The sequence below is a fragment of the Mesoplodon mirus genome, assembly GCF_964341445.2.
Source record: "Mesoplodon mirus genome assembly, chromosome: 17".
Lineage (NCBI taxonomy): Eukaryota > Metazoa > Chordata > Mammalia > Artiodactyla > Ziphiidae > Mesoplodon > Mesoplodon mirus.
The window spans coordinates 78,603,123-78,617,263 of NC_138993.1; the positions used below are offsets into that span (position 1 = coordinate 78,603,123).

The following is a 14,141-nucleotide window of genomic DNA, read 5'->3' on the forward strand; positions in this document are numbered from 1 at the left end:
GCAGCCTGTGTCTTCTTGATCCTGGTCTTCTCAGGTGAGAGGCCCAGCGTTGGGCCTGCTGGATCGAATGGTAGCTCAATATTTACATTTAAATGCAACTCATTTCTGTTCTCATTATTGGCTCTTACCACTTTGCGTCTCACCAGCAGCTAGAGAGGACACAGTTCTCAAAAACCAATTCAGCATTTAATGTTTGTAGACGTTTTGCTGATGGTCATTGCAGTGTCATGAGTTGAAACCTTTTGTAGATTAGATTTACATGAGTCTAATAATTCCTGATGTTGAGCTCTTGTTCATTTTCCTTTTTTTTTAAAGAGTGAGTAAAACTTACCTCTTCATAGGATCTTCTTGAAAAATTTGCTGTGTGTTGAGTTTTTTTGCCATTCCCTAGCTCAGGACATTTTCTGAGGGCAGGTGTCCTTTACAGCCCTGAGTCCTTGTGAATGTTAAGTGACCGTTAGCTGTGGGTTTAAAGCCGCTCTTGCTGGAAACGGCCACAAGGCGGCAGCATTTCTACATTTCCAACTCTGGGTTTTTGGGCAACAGAGCCTTCCTGGAAATCGTGTTAGTAAGCTGCAAATTAGAGTGGAATGTGCCAGCACAAACCCCCAAGAGCTTATATCTCCTTACTTCTTGTTTGTTTTTCAAATTTAATTTTTATTAGGTATCAGAGCAAATTTGATAAAAATGTTGTGTGTGTTCTAGGTGTACAGAATCTGGTTCATTATATCTGTATATTGATCAATTCATCTTTGGATCCTTTACCGTGTAGGTTATTACAGAGTGTTTAGTAGACCTCTCTTCGTATTCCATAGGTATTTTGTGATTATATATTTCATATGTATTAGTACATGTCTGTTAACCCCCATATCCTAATTCATACATTCCTTACACCTTTCCATTTGGTTAAACATAATTTGGTTTTTTGAATCCATGCATGTCCTTCTCTTGGAAATAATTCCATGGGTATCAATTTTTAGGTAACACCTATAAGTGATATCATAGGATATCTGTCTTTTGGTTTCTTTCTTCCTTCAAGTTGGGTGATTATCTTTAGATCCTTCTATGGTGTTTCCAACGACACTGTTTCATTCTTTTCCATGGCTAATATTCCATTGTGTACATGGACCACTTCTTCTTGGTGCATTTTTCTGTTGATGGACATTTTGTTTTTTTCCAAGTCTTAGTTATGGTACATGTGGCTGAAGTGCAGGATTGCCAGCCTGTGTCTTTCTGATTCTGGTCTACTCAGGTGATAGGCCCATCAGTGGGCCTACCAGATCACATGGTAGCTCAATTTTTACCTTTAAACGCACCTCCATTCTGTTCTCACTACTGGCTGTTACCAGGTTACATCCCACCAGCAACTAGTGGGTACGCAGTCCTCTAAAACCCCTTCAGCATTTATTCTTTGTAGACTATTTTCTGATGATCATTCTGACGACTGTGAGGTGAACGTTTTTGTACGTTGTATTCACATGTCTTTATTAATTCCTGATATTGAGCATTTTTCCACGCCCTTTTTTTAAACAACAAAAAAAAGAAGAGACAAAATATGCGTAAAATATGCCTCATGAAAATGTCTTCTGAAATGTTTACGTCTCTTGAATTTTTTGGTCGATTTACGACCCCAGAAATTTTTTTGAGGGCAGGTGTCATTTACAGGCTGGCAGTTATTTTGAATATTAAGTGACCATTAGTGCTGTGTTTAAAGCTGCTGTTGTGTGAAAAGGCCACAAGGCGGCAGCATCTCTCCTTTACCAAAACTGGTTACTAGGGCAACAGAGCCTTGGTGGAACTCGTGTTCTAGGTTGTAAATTAGAATTAAATGTGCCAGGAAAAAGACCCTTAATATTTATTTTTTATGACAGCAAATTTGATTACAGTGTTTTGTTTGTTCTAGGTGTGCAAGATGTGGTTCTTTTCCACATATACATATATCTATTCTTCTTTGGATCCTTTTCCCATGTAGGTTATGACACTATGTTGAGTAGTCTTCTCTTGGTGTTCTGTAGGTCTTTGGTGATTATATATTTCACATTTTTTTTTGTATATCTCTGTTAACCCCAATATCCTAATGTATCCAATACTCACACCTTTCCATTTGATGAACAGTAAGTTTGTTTAATGAATCTGTGATTGCCTTTCTCTGTGGAAATATCTTCATTGGTATCAATTTTTAGGTAACACCTATAAGTGATATCATACGATATGTGTCTTTTGCTCTCTGACTTACTACCAGATGCGTGATTACTTCTAGACTCACCTATGGTGCTGCAAATGGCATTGTGTCCTTTTTTTCCCTTGGTTAATATTCCATCTGTACATATACCAGTTCTTCTTTGTCCACTCATCTGTTGATGGACTTTTTGGTTGCTTCCATGTCTTGGCTATTGTAATACGGCTGCAATGCAGATTTGCCTGCCTGTGTCTTGCCAACTCTGTCTTCTTAGGTTATAGGTCCAGGAGTGGGCCTGCTGGATCATATGGTAGCTGAATGTTTACATTTTAAAGGCACCTCCATTTTGTTCTCATTAGTGTCTCTTACCAGATTACGTCTCACTTAAAGTTGAGGGTATGCATTTCTCCACAAGCGCTTCAGCATTTATTGTTTGTAGTTTTTTGCTGATGGTTATTCTGACTGGTGTGAGCTGATGCCTCTTTGTGGTTGGATTTGCATGCGTCTAATAAGTCTTTGAAATTGAGCTTTAAGACATGTCCTTTTTTAAAAAACTGAGTACATCTTACCTCTTTAAATTGTTTTCTTGAAGTATGTGCCACATTTTGAAATATTTTGGCCATTACCTCCCTCAAGACATTTTGAGGGCAGGTTTCATTTACTGCCTTCCTGTACTTGTGCATATGAAGTGACCCTTAGCACAGGTTTTAAAGCTGCTGTTGCAGGCAACGGCCAGATGGCGGCAGCATTTCTGCGTCCCCCACTCTGGAACTAGGGAAACACACCTTCCTGCCAGTGGTGTTCCTCGGTTGTAAGTTACAGTGGAATGTGCCCGGATAAACCGCCAAAAGCTGATGTCTCCTTACTAATGTTTGTTTTTTAAATTGAATTTATATTTTTATTGAAGTATTATTCCATTGAGTACATGGACCACTTCTTCTTTGTGAATTCATCTGTTTATTGACATTTTCGTTGCTTCCAAGTGTTGGCTATGGTAAATATTGCTGGAGTGCAGGATTGCCAGCCTGTGTCCTTTTGATTCTCATCCTCTCAGGTGATAGGCCCAGCAGTGGGTATGCTTGATTAAATGGTAGCTCAATGTTTACCTTCTCAAGGCACCTCCATTGTGTTTTCATTAGTGGCTCTTACCACGTCCCACTTAGAACCGATGGTATGCATTTCTCCACAACCCCTTCAGCATTTATTCTTTGCAGAAGTTTTGCTGATGGCCATTCTGACTGGTGTGAGCCGATAGGTTTTTGTAATTTAGATTTGCATGTCTTTAATAATTCCTAATGTTCAGCATTTTCCCACACCTTTTTCTTTTTTGTTAAAAATAATTGTGAGTAAAATATACCTCTTGAAATTGTCTTCTTGAAAGGTTGCCCTCTTTTGAATTTTTGGGTCAATTTTCGACCCCAGGACTTTTTTAGAGGGTGGGTGTCTTTTACAGGCCTGCAATGATTGTGAATATTTAGTGACCATTACCACTGTTTTAAAGCTGCTGTTGTGGGAAATGGCCACAAGGCGGCAGTATTTCTCCATTCCCGAATCTGATTACTAGGGCAACAGAGCCTTTCTGGAAGTCGTGTTCGTAGGTTGTATATTAGAATGGAATGTGCCAGGAAAAACCTCCATAAGTTTATGACTCGTGAGTTCTTGTGCGCTGTTGTAATTTTTTTAAAAGGGGTAATGATTACAATATTGTTTGTTTTAGGTGTACACAATCTGGTTCATTTGCACATTATATATCTATCTATTCATGTACAGATCCTCTTCCCATGTAAATTATTACAGAGTGTTTAGTAGACCACCCTTGCTAAATGGTCGGTCTTTGTGATATATGTATTTAATATGTATTTGTATAATATGGTAAACGTAATCTTTATTTACCCATCCCCTCCACCTTTCCTTTTAGATAACCATAGTATGTTTTCTAAGTCTGTGAGTGTCCTTCTGTTTGGAAATATGTTCACTGCAGCAGTATTACACTAGCTAAGACATGGAAGCAACCAAAATGTCCATCAACAGAGGAATGCACAAAGAAGAAGTGGTCCATGTTCACAATGGAATATTACTCCAATAAAAAATATAAATTCAATTTAAAAAACAAACATAAGTAAGGAGACATCAGCTTTTGGCGGTTTATCCGGGCACATTCCACTCTAATTTATAACCGAGGAGCACCACTGGCAGGAAGGTGTGTTTCCCCTAGTTACCAGAGTGGGGAACGCAGAAATGCTGCCGCCCTCTGGCCGTTGCCTGCAACAGCAGCTTTAAAACTTGTGGTAATGGTCACTTCATATGTATAAGTACTGGAGGGCTGTAAATGAAACCTGCCCTCAAAATGTCTTGAGGGAGGTAATGGCCAAAATGTTTCAAAATGTGGCACATACTTCAGGAAAACAATTTGAAGAGGTAAGCTGTACTCACAGTTTGAGGAAGAAAAGGACATGCCTGAAAGCTCAATTTCAAGGGATTAAGAGATGCATGCAAATCCAACCACAAAGAGGTATCAGCTCAAACCAGTCAGAATAAACATCAGAATAAACTAGTCAGAATAAACACCAGTCAGAATAAACTTAGTGTAGCTGAAGCCAAGCATTCACCTATTAAGTTTTGTATTATTTCAATAAAATGTGTTTATCTTTATTTCTATTGTAACTAGAGATGCATACACACATATACATAATTATACTTAAGTTATATGGGTAGAGAGATTATCTAGTCTCTGCATCTGATTTCAGAAAGTGAGGGGAGCATTACAAAGTACTTGATATAAAAGGGGTGAGGGTCTGATGGGCTGACAGAACACCCAGGACATGGCATTTCATTCCCACTAAGGTGCTAGACTCCAAAAGACAGACGATCAAAAGGGAAGAAATTGGAACATTCAAACACCGCTAGTGGGAATGTGAAATGGTGCCACCATTTTGGAAGACAGTCTGGCAGTTCCTCAAAATGTCAAACATGGAGTCACTACAAGACCCAGCAATCCCACTTCTACGTATAAACCCAAGAGAAAGGAAAACACACGTCCACACAAACACTTGTACATGCATGTTCATAGCAGCATGACTCACAACAGCTAAAATGTGGAAACCACCCAAATGACCATCAACTGGTAAATAGAGAACAGATACACACAATGTGGTCCATCCACACAATAGACTATTACTCAGCCATGAAAAAGAGTGAAGCACTGACACTCGTTACAATGTTGACAAACCTCGAGAACACAATGCTCAGCGAGAGAAGCCAAACACAGAAGGATACTGTCTTAGTCTGCTTGGGCTGCCATAAGAAACTACCAGGCTGGGGGCTTCAACAACAGAAATGTGTTTCCTACAGTTCTGGAGGACAGAAGTCAGAGATCAGGGTGCCACTACGGTCAGGTTCTGGTGAGGCTCTCTTCTTCGTTGTACGTGGCATCTTCTCCCTGTGTCCTCACACGGAGAAGATGTGAGGGAGCTCTGTGATGTCTCTTTTATAAGGACACTAATCCCATGATAGGGGCTCCACCCTCATGACCTAATCACTTCCCAAAGGCACCACCTCCTAATACCATCACCTTGGGGGTAAGGATTTCAACATGTGAATTTTGGAGGGACACAACATTCAGCCAAGAACAGCCACAAACTGTATGATTCCATTTATATGAAATGTCCATTAGAGGCAAAGCCACAGAGACAGGAAGTGGGTTAGTGTTGCCAAGGGCTGGGGGGGAGGGGTCTCCTTTTTGGGGGATGAGAATGTTTTACAACCAGAGGGAGGTGGTGCTGGCTCCACACTGTGAATGTGATTAATACCACTGAGTTGTTCAAGTTAATGGTAAATGGTGAATTTTATTTTGCATAATTTTAATCACAATTAAAAAAACCAAAATTCATCACATCAACAACTTGACACTTCAGGGAATTTCCATTTCTGCCAGGAGACCCTGTCTGCTTGCCCAGGTGATTCCTGGGACCCCGGGTGACCTCGTGGGGGCCGTGGAGTGTAAATGCGGGCATGAACAACCCCACACAGGGACGGTCCAGAGGCAGACCCAGGGCTCATCCCCAGCAGCACAGGACAGAATCCGTTTGGATTTGTCATCGCACTGTGAACAGTCCCATGGGGCCGGTGGCCGGGCACTGCCTGACTGCAGCCGTGGACACCGGGACCGTGGCCCGATCTCCCTCGCCCCAAGGGTGGGACCTGCCAGGTGAAGCCAACGGCGCTGCAGTCAGTCCTCGGGAGCTGCAGGAGCACGGGCCCAGCCACAGAGTAAGGCCGGAGCACTTCCAGCTACCTGAACACCCGCATGTTAGAGGCAGGATTTTCCCGTAACGCACGGGGAACCTGAAGGTGTGTTTTCTCAGGGAAACTGATAACACTGCCCCCTCCATGTGTGGACGCCGCCCTTACGGTGGCAGAGTTGAACCCTCGCCCCTCCCCCACCAGAATTGACCTCCAAGGCCTCCTGGGGTCCTCCCCAAACCCGGAGGATGTGTCCTGCCTGAGGCTCCTGACACAATATACTCCCACTCAGGACGGCCCGCAGAGGTCGGGCCCCATGCAGCAGGACGTGACCCTGGACACAGGCGTGTCCACCCTGAACAGAGGGGTCCCTACGAACAAGTGTCAGGTCACTTCTTAGGGCCACGTCCCTGTCCCATTCGAGGTGCAAGGCCCACCCCTCTGCCTGGCCTGCGTCCATTTCTCTGGGGCACCTGTGGGACTCAAGCCCACACCTTCCCCAGGCCTGCCTCCCCGCCATGTAAGGCTGTTAGCATAACTGATGCCATCCTGGGCTTGTCCTTCCGCTGACCTTACCCAGGACTGTACTGTATGGTCGATCATTTCTCTGTCCTCAAGGCTTTTCTAGTTAATAGAGGCTGTTTAGTAATTATCAGGACCAGGTGGCCTCTATGCTTTGTTAGTCCCCAGACAAGGAAGACCTTCACTGACGTGTTCCCAGCGCCCACGAGGCCAGTTACCCATTCATGAACCTTGACTTAGGAATGTATGTTCTGTTTCCAAGCACACCCCGCCCACAAGTTAACCATAAGTTGTCCCGGTGACCCCTTGGCCATGCAGAGCACGGTGGCACACGCTTCCGATCGCTGTCCACCTCATCTCAGTCCCACCCTGTGAGTAAACTACCCAATAATAAACGGATCCATTAATTACCTGGAGCTGCCTGCCTCGCTTTTCGGTCTCATGATGCCCTGTCAGTTCGGTGGGCACTTCTCGTTCCCTCCATCCGCTAACACCTCACTTACTACTGTGGGTTCAGTAGTGTCCCCCCGCCCCCAATTTATATCCATTCTGTCCCCAGAATCAGGCCTTATTTCTGAAACAGGGTCTCTGCAGACGTGGTTAAGATGAGGTCATGCTGGATTAGGGAGAGCCCTAAATCCAGCAGCTGGTGTCCTTATAAGAAGAGGGAAATCTGGACACAGACACAGAGGAGAAGCCACGTGATGATGGAGGCAGAGATGGGGGTGATGCAGCCCCAAGTACAGAGGCGCCAAGGATTTCTGGAGACCAGAGAAGCTGGGAGAGGCCAGGGCAGATTCCCTGAAGTCCCAGAAGGAACCAACCGCACCTTCATTGTGTATTTCCAGTGTCCAGAGCTGCGAGAGAGAAATCTCTGCTGTTGTGACCCCCCCGGCTTCCGGCATGTTGTCACGGTCGCCCCAGGACCCTCACACCTGCCAGATGATGAGACACGAGGCATCAGAGGAAAGAGCCCCTCGGTATCTGGACGAGCATCTCTACACACACGTCTGGTTGCTGAAGATGGAGGACACGCAGCCGCCTCCCCACCCGAGCTGGGCGTCCGGCTGCCTTGCTGTCCCGCTCGCTCCTGTCCTATGTCCAGTGGATGACCCGCCTCTGTTGATGCGACCTCCCCATGCACATCCCACCCACAGGCCGTGCTCTGGCCCTGGCTGCTCAGCAGCCTCAGCTTGGCTGCAGTGACGGGTCAGGGGACCCGCTGGCCCCGCCCAGCCCAGGGGCGGTGCCCGAAGCAGGATGCCCTGGGCAGCCACCCTCCATCCCGGACCAGGTGAGGCCTGGAGCATGCACCTCGAGCTCCTCAGGGCCCTGATGCAGCCCCATGTGCCACCAGCCCACACACTCCCCAGCAGGCTGGAGGCTCCATGTCCCCAGGCACAAGGCAATTCTCGAAGGCGGCCCTGGGGGGTGTCTTCAAACCGCTCCACGTTTGGCCCAACCTGGTTGGGAGCCCGCGGCCGACCGCCTTCGTAGGAGCAGACAGAGGGCATCCCTGAGGCCCCCGTGCCCCTGCCCCTAAGCGACCCCGCCCGTCGCAGCCCAGGCCGCCCGCCTCTGACCGCCGCGTCCCCCTGCCAGCTCCGGCCCGGACCTCTAGGGACTCCCCACTCCCCGGAGGGCAGGGCTGACCGCCCCTCGGCCTCCCTGAGTCAGGACACCACTTCCTCCGTGAGGCTCCTGGATTCCGGCCTGGGGGGCCCCCACGCCCCCACAAGCTGTGTCGACCACGAGGATTCTCACCTCAAGAGGCCCCGGAACACGGACTCCCCGGGACCTCAGAATGGGGCTTTGTGTGCAGATGGGCCACCGCAGAGCTGCCCGGGGTGAGCCGAGGTCACTGACCTATGTGCAGGCGTCCTCATGGGGGGCATTTGGGCCCAGACACACGGGGGAGAAGGCGATGTCATGGCAGAGACGGAGATGGGGCTGGGAGTGGCCTGGGACCGACTGACCCCAGATCCCGCGGAGGAGCGGGCCCCCAGCACCTTGACCTCGGGCTCCAGGCCTGAGAGGAAGCATCCCCTGTCCCAACCCCACGCCCCGTCTGGTGTTCTGTGCCGGGACCGCAGGAATCACACACCCGGCCTGCGGGGCGGGGCGCGGCGCTGTGCTTGCTGACACCCAGGACCGTCACCGGCCTCCCCTCTCTGGGCATGACCCCCACTCCTCCTCGGGGAGGAACCCAGGGTCCAGGACCTCCGTCCCACAAGTCCCAGTCCCAGCGACCTCCGGCCCTCCCCCAGCCACCTCTGGGGCATCTCAGACCCCAGAAAGGAGCCGCAACGGCGTGGTGACCTTGGCGAGTGGCCACAGGCCACCGCACCCACCCCGAGACCTGAGTATGACTATCTGAGAAGGGACCCACCAGCCCCCCGACCCAGGCGCCCCGTTTCACAGGGCAGGTCCACTTGCCGAGTCCCTGAAGGGGGTGTCGAGCAGGGGTGACTGAGACCTGTGAACATGTTGGCCGGGGAGGTCCTCCCCAGGAGCCCAGGTGCATTGAGCCCAGGACGTGTCCATCCCTCCCCTCCTGTACCCCACGGGGTGAGGAGAAAGCCCCAGTGACCCCCAAGAAGAGACATGACACCCAGAGGACTAGACCATCCACAGACCGGGGACTGAGTGTCCGCCTCATTTCCCCGGAGAGAACAACGTCTTCACCGAGACTGCAGACTGCCCCATGTCCCCCAAACACCCAGCTTCAGTGAGCCAGCCACACAGAAAACCCCCTTCCAGGGTCCCCTGTGTTAATAGACCCAGCCTTCGGGGGAGGGGGGCCGGCCGATGGAGGATGGACGTGCTGCAACAACGGACACTCACTGGTCCTCGACACGCGCCTTGTCCTACGTGGTCTGAGGTCCCACGTGGCTTGTCCTTTCGCCCACCGTGTTGGGGGAAGATGAACCAGAATGTCTGGCCGTGTGTGTCTGACATGCCCCCGCTGGTCCCCCTGGAAATGCGGCTCCTGGTGGGAGAAAGTGCAGCCCCTCAAGCCCTTCTCTTTGGTCTCAGGTGCAGAGACCAGCCCTCTGCGGCCCGGATGCCTTGGTACAAGCAGGCACTGGCAGGGGCACCCCCGCTGAAGCAGCAGAAGAGGAAGGTCGCCGTCACCACGGAGGTGACCCTCTTCAAGAAGTACTTGCCCAGGCGAAGTACTCTGCACAGGTGCAGCCACTGCGCGGCTGCGGACGTGGGAGCTGCTGGGGCACGTGGTGGGGGAGGGATGCTCCACACCAGGCAGGGTGGGTGGCTCGAGCCCGTGGCAGCACTGCAGCCCTGTGGTGCCCTGCCCGCTAAGATGCCATGTGAACCTGGTCACGTGAGTGTGTACCGCCCCTGATCTCAGACATGTGTGCTCACTGCTGACCCATCACGTGTGCCTGATGTCACACACACACGTGCTCACCTGCTCACTGCAGGCCCGTCACATACACTTCATCACACGCCCACTCACTGCTGCCTGTCGCCCCCAGTCCACGTGGGTCGAGTCCCCTAAAGAGCTCGGGGTTGCCCTGCCGGACCTCATCAGCTGGTCCAGTGCTGCTGCTGCGAAGAGGAGCCTCACACGGGAGCTTCCTGGTGTCCTTCACACTCGGGTCCTGAGCCACACTCTCCTGCCCAGTTTCCAGGAGACCAGGCAGGCTCAGACCTCTTCGAGGGGCTGGCTTAGGTAAGGGGCTGGCTTGTTTCCTGGGCAACATTACTGTTACCTCAGACTGAAGCGGGATTGTGTACCCCCCAGGGAAAGGGACATCCATGTCCGGACCCCAGGGGCTCAGGACATGACCTCATTTGGAAGCAGGGCCTGGTCGTGTAACTAGGTGAGACAGGGGCCCTAGGGTGGTCCCAATCCTGTGTAACTGCGTGCTTATATGATGAGTGGAGGCACGGACACGGGGGAAGCCACGTGAAGATGAAGGCAGAGGTGGGAGGGATGCAGCCAGAAGCCCAGGGATGCCTGGAGCCCCAAGAAGCTGGAAGAAGCAGGAAGGACCCTCCCCTGGAGCCTCGGCACTTGCCAACTAGACAGTTAGTGTGAGTGGGCCTGAGCTGAAGGCAGCACCGTGGCCCCTGACCAGCCTGTCTTGCCCACGTGGCATGGTGGGGAGCAGCTCTCACGAGACGCTGACGAGCGAGTTGGTTTCCCATGAGACCGTAGGACGCTGGTCCTGTGAATGGGCAGGCCAATCTCACCCTTCCTCCTGGGCTCTGGTCACACAGGGCAACTGTGCACCGTGTGGGGCTGGGCTCTCAGCCTCTGCACAGGACCCCTTGGTGTTGGTTCAAAGTTCAGCTTACACCCCAAGAATGACAGAAGGTGAAATCCTCCTCAGCCGCGTGCGGTGCAGGCAGGGAGACACAGTTAATTATAGAGTTAAAAGCAGAGAGGGTCAGGGCGACTCAGCCATGGGAAAGAAGTGAAGCACTGACACAGGCGCTGATGTGGATGAACCTCGAAAACATGATGCTCAGTGAGAGAGGCCAGACAGAAAAAGACAATTAGTGGATTCCGCTTACATGAGACATCCAGAACAGGCAAGCCCACAGAGACAGAAAGTGGACTGGGGGTGCCGGGGCTGTGGGAAATGAGGGGTGACCTCTAAAGAGTGGGGTTCTGGGGGGATGATGGAAATGTTGTCAAGTGCCTTGTGCTGGTGGCTGCACAACCCTGTGAATATGCAAAACACAACTGAGCTGAATACTTAAAATGGGTTAACTAACTGTGTGGTAAAGAAATTCAACGTCAACAAAGATGTTATCAAAAGCAAAAACCTGGAGGCTTCCAGGCCCACCTCCAGATTGTGACCCCAGAGGTGCGGGGTCGGACAGGACCTGCGTGTCTGAAAGCCCCATGTGTCCAACCAGGTGGTCTGAGGTCACCTAGCGAAATTCTCCCTGTGGCATCAGAAGCGTGGGGCGCTAGTGTGGCCAGGCCTCAGGCAGAGAGGCTGGATTCTGTGGCCTTGCTGTCCTTCCTTAGGGAGTGTGGCATCGTCTCTGTAGAAGGAGGTGGGTCAGCTTGAAGCCCGGTTCCCTCTTCTGCACGTTTCTTCTTTTTCTCCCAGCGATGGTGCCGGCCGAGCTGTGCCAGAGCAGCCAAGGCAAAAGGGTCGTGCACAGAATGACTGAGAACTTTGACCAGGTGCCGTGGGCTCCTCAGAGGCAGTGACCCAGGACTGAGGCCCCAGAGCCTCCTTCTGAGTGTTGTGGCCCCGGTGCCCCTCTCACGGGAGTTGTTGTCAGGCTTGATGGTTGAAGCAGCCGTGGTATCGCGATTTCACTGGTAGAAACTATTCCTTTTCTTCCTTGGGAGAAGCAGGTCTCCTTCTACTTTGGACGCCCTTCTTAATAAAGAATAATGATAAGCTGTAAGTACATATTAAGGATTAGGTTATATACATGTAAAGAATAATCATAAACATCAAGAAACAGAACATGGGGCTTCCCTGGTGGCGCAGTGGTTGAGAGTTCACTTGCCGATGCAGGGGACACGGGTTCGTGCCCCGGCCCAGGAAGATCCCACATGCCATGGAGTGGCTGGGCCCGTGAGCCATGGCCGCGGAGCCTGCGCGTCTGGATCCTGTGCTCCGCAACGGGAGACGCCACAACAGTGAGAGGTCCGCGTACCGCAAAAAACAAAAAAAAGAAACAGAACATGATGAGTGGACACCCAGGAGTGCCCTTCCCTCGTCCCAGCCTCCTCCCCACTGTGTGGTAGCTGTTCTCCTGATTTTGCGTCAGTGACTTGTCCTCATAGTTTACACATAAGCACGCATCCCTAAACAATGCAGCCCAACTTTGCCTAGTTCCAAAGTCTGTAAGGGGGTGTACCGTGCTTGCTGCTTTATTGCTCTTGATGGCTCAGCATTGTGTCCATGAGATTCTTTCATCTTGTGAATATAGTTTTTTAAAAAATAATTTTTATAGTTTTACTACCTTTAAACAAAATGTACTCCATTGCTGTGGAATATTCCTTCCTAGGAGCGTGCATGGTTCATTTCTGCATCCGCTTCTGATGGCCTTCAGGTTCTTTCAGGTTTGGCTCCTGTGGCTGTGGAGTCCATGATCATGTGTCCTGGTGCAGGGCTGAGGGGTTTGTGTTCAGCTGGGAGGAGCACTGTGGGTACTGCAGGGCAGGAAATAAAACCAGCCCTCAAAATGTCTTGAGGGAGGTAATGGCCAAAATTTGCAATATGTGGCACATACTTTAAGAAAACAAGTTGAAAAAGTAAGCTGTAATCACAGTTTGAAAAAAAAAAGGAAATGCCTTAAAGCTCAATTTGAACGGATTATTAGACATGCAAATCCAACCACAAAGAGGTATCAGCTCACACCAGTCAGAATAACCATCAGCAAGAAAACAAGAAACACTGAATGCTGAAGGTGTTGTGGAGAAAAGCATACCCTCAACTTTAAGAGGGACGTAACCTGGAAAGAGCCACGAATGAGTACAGAATGGAGCTGCTTTTAAAAGGTAAACATTGGGCTTCCCTGGTGGCGCAGTGGTTCAGAGTCCACCTGCCGATGCAGGGAATGCGGGTTCGTGCCCCGGTCCGGGAAGATCCCACATGCCGCGGAGCGACTAGGCCCGTGAGCCATGGCCGCTGAGCTCAGCAACGGGAGAGGGCACAAAAGTGAGAGGCCCGTGTACCGCAAAAAAATAAAAATAAAAGGTAAACATTGAGCTACCATATGATCCGGCAGGCCCATTCCTGGACCTATAACCTAAGAAGACAGAATTGGAAAGACACAGGCAGGCAAATCTGCATTGCAGCAGTATTACAATAGCCAAGACATGGAAGCAACCAAAAAGTCCACCAACAGATGGGTGGACAAAGAACTGCTACATGTAGAGATGGAATATTAGCTAGTGAAAAAATGAAACAATGTCATTTGCAGCACCATAGATGAGTCTCGAAGTAATCACACACTTGTAGTAAGTCAGAAAGTGAAAGACACATATCCTGTGATATCACTTATAGGTGTTACCTACAAATTGATACCAATGAAGATATTTCCAGAGAAAGTCAATCACAGCTTCATTAAACAAACTTATGGTTCACCAAATGGAAAAGTGTGAGGACTGGATACATCACGATATTGGGCTCAACAGAGATATACAAACACATGTGAAATACATAATCTCCAAAGACCTATGGCATACCAAGAGAAG

At 49.7% G+C, this 14,141-nt stretch overlaps 1 long non-coding RNA gene across 6 annotated transcripts in view; it reads right to left on the reverse strand.

Annotated features, from left to right (window-relative positions):
• Positions 1–11,667: 11,667 nt before the first annotated feature.
• The window catches only part of LOC309792601, an 83,673-nt gene continuing 81,199 nt past the window's right edge, over positions 11,668–14,141 (reverse strand). For 5 of the 6 annotated variants that reach the window (XR_014291740.1, XR_014291741.1, XR_014291742.1 and 2 more), the window contains exon 5: positions 11,668–12,312. This is a non-coding gene — a long non-coding RNA (uncharacterized lncRNA). Of the gene's footprint in view, positions 12,313–12,575; positions 13,095–14,141 lie in introns of those variants that run through there. The other variant, XR_014291745.1, reaches the window with a different exon arrangement.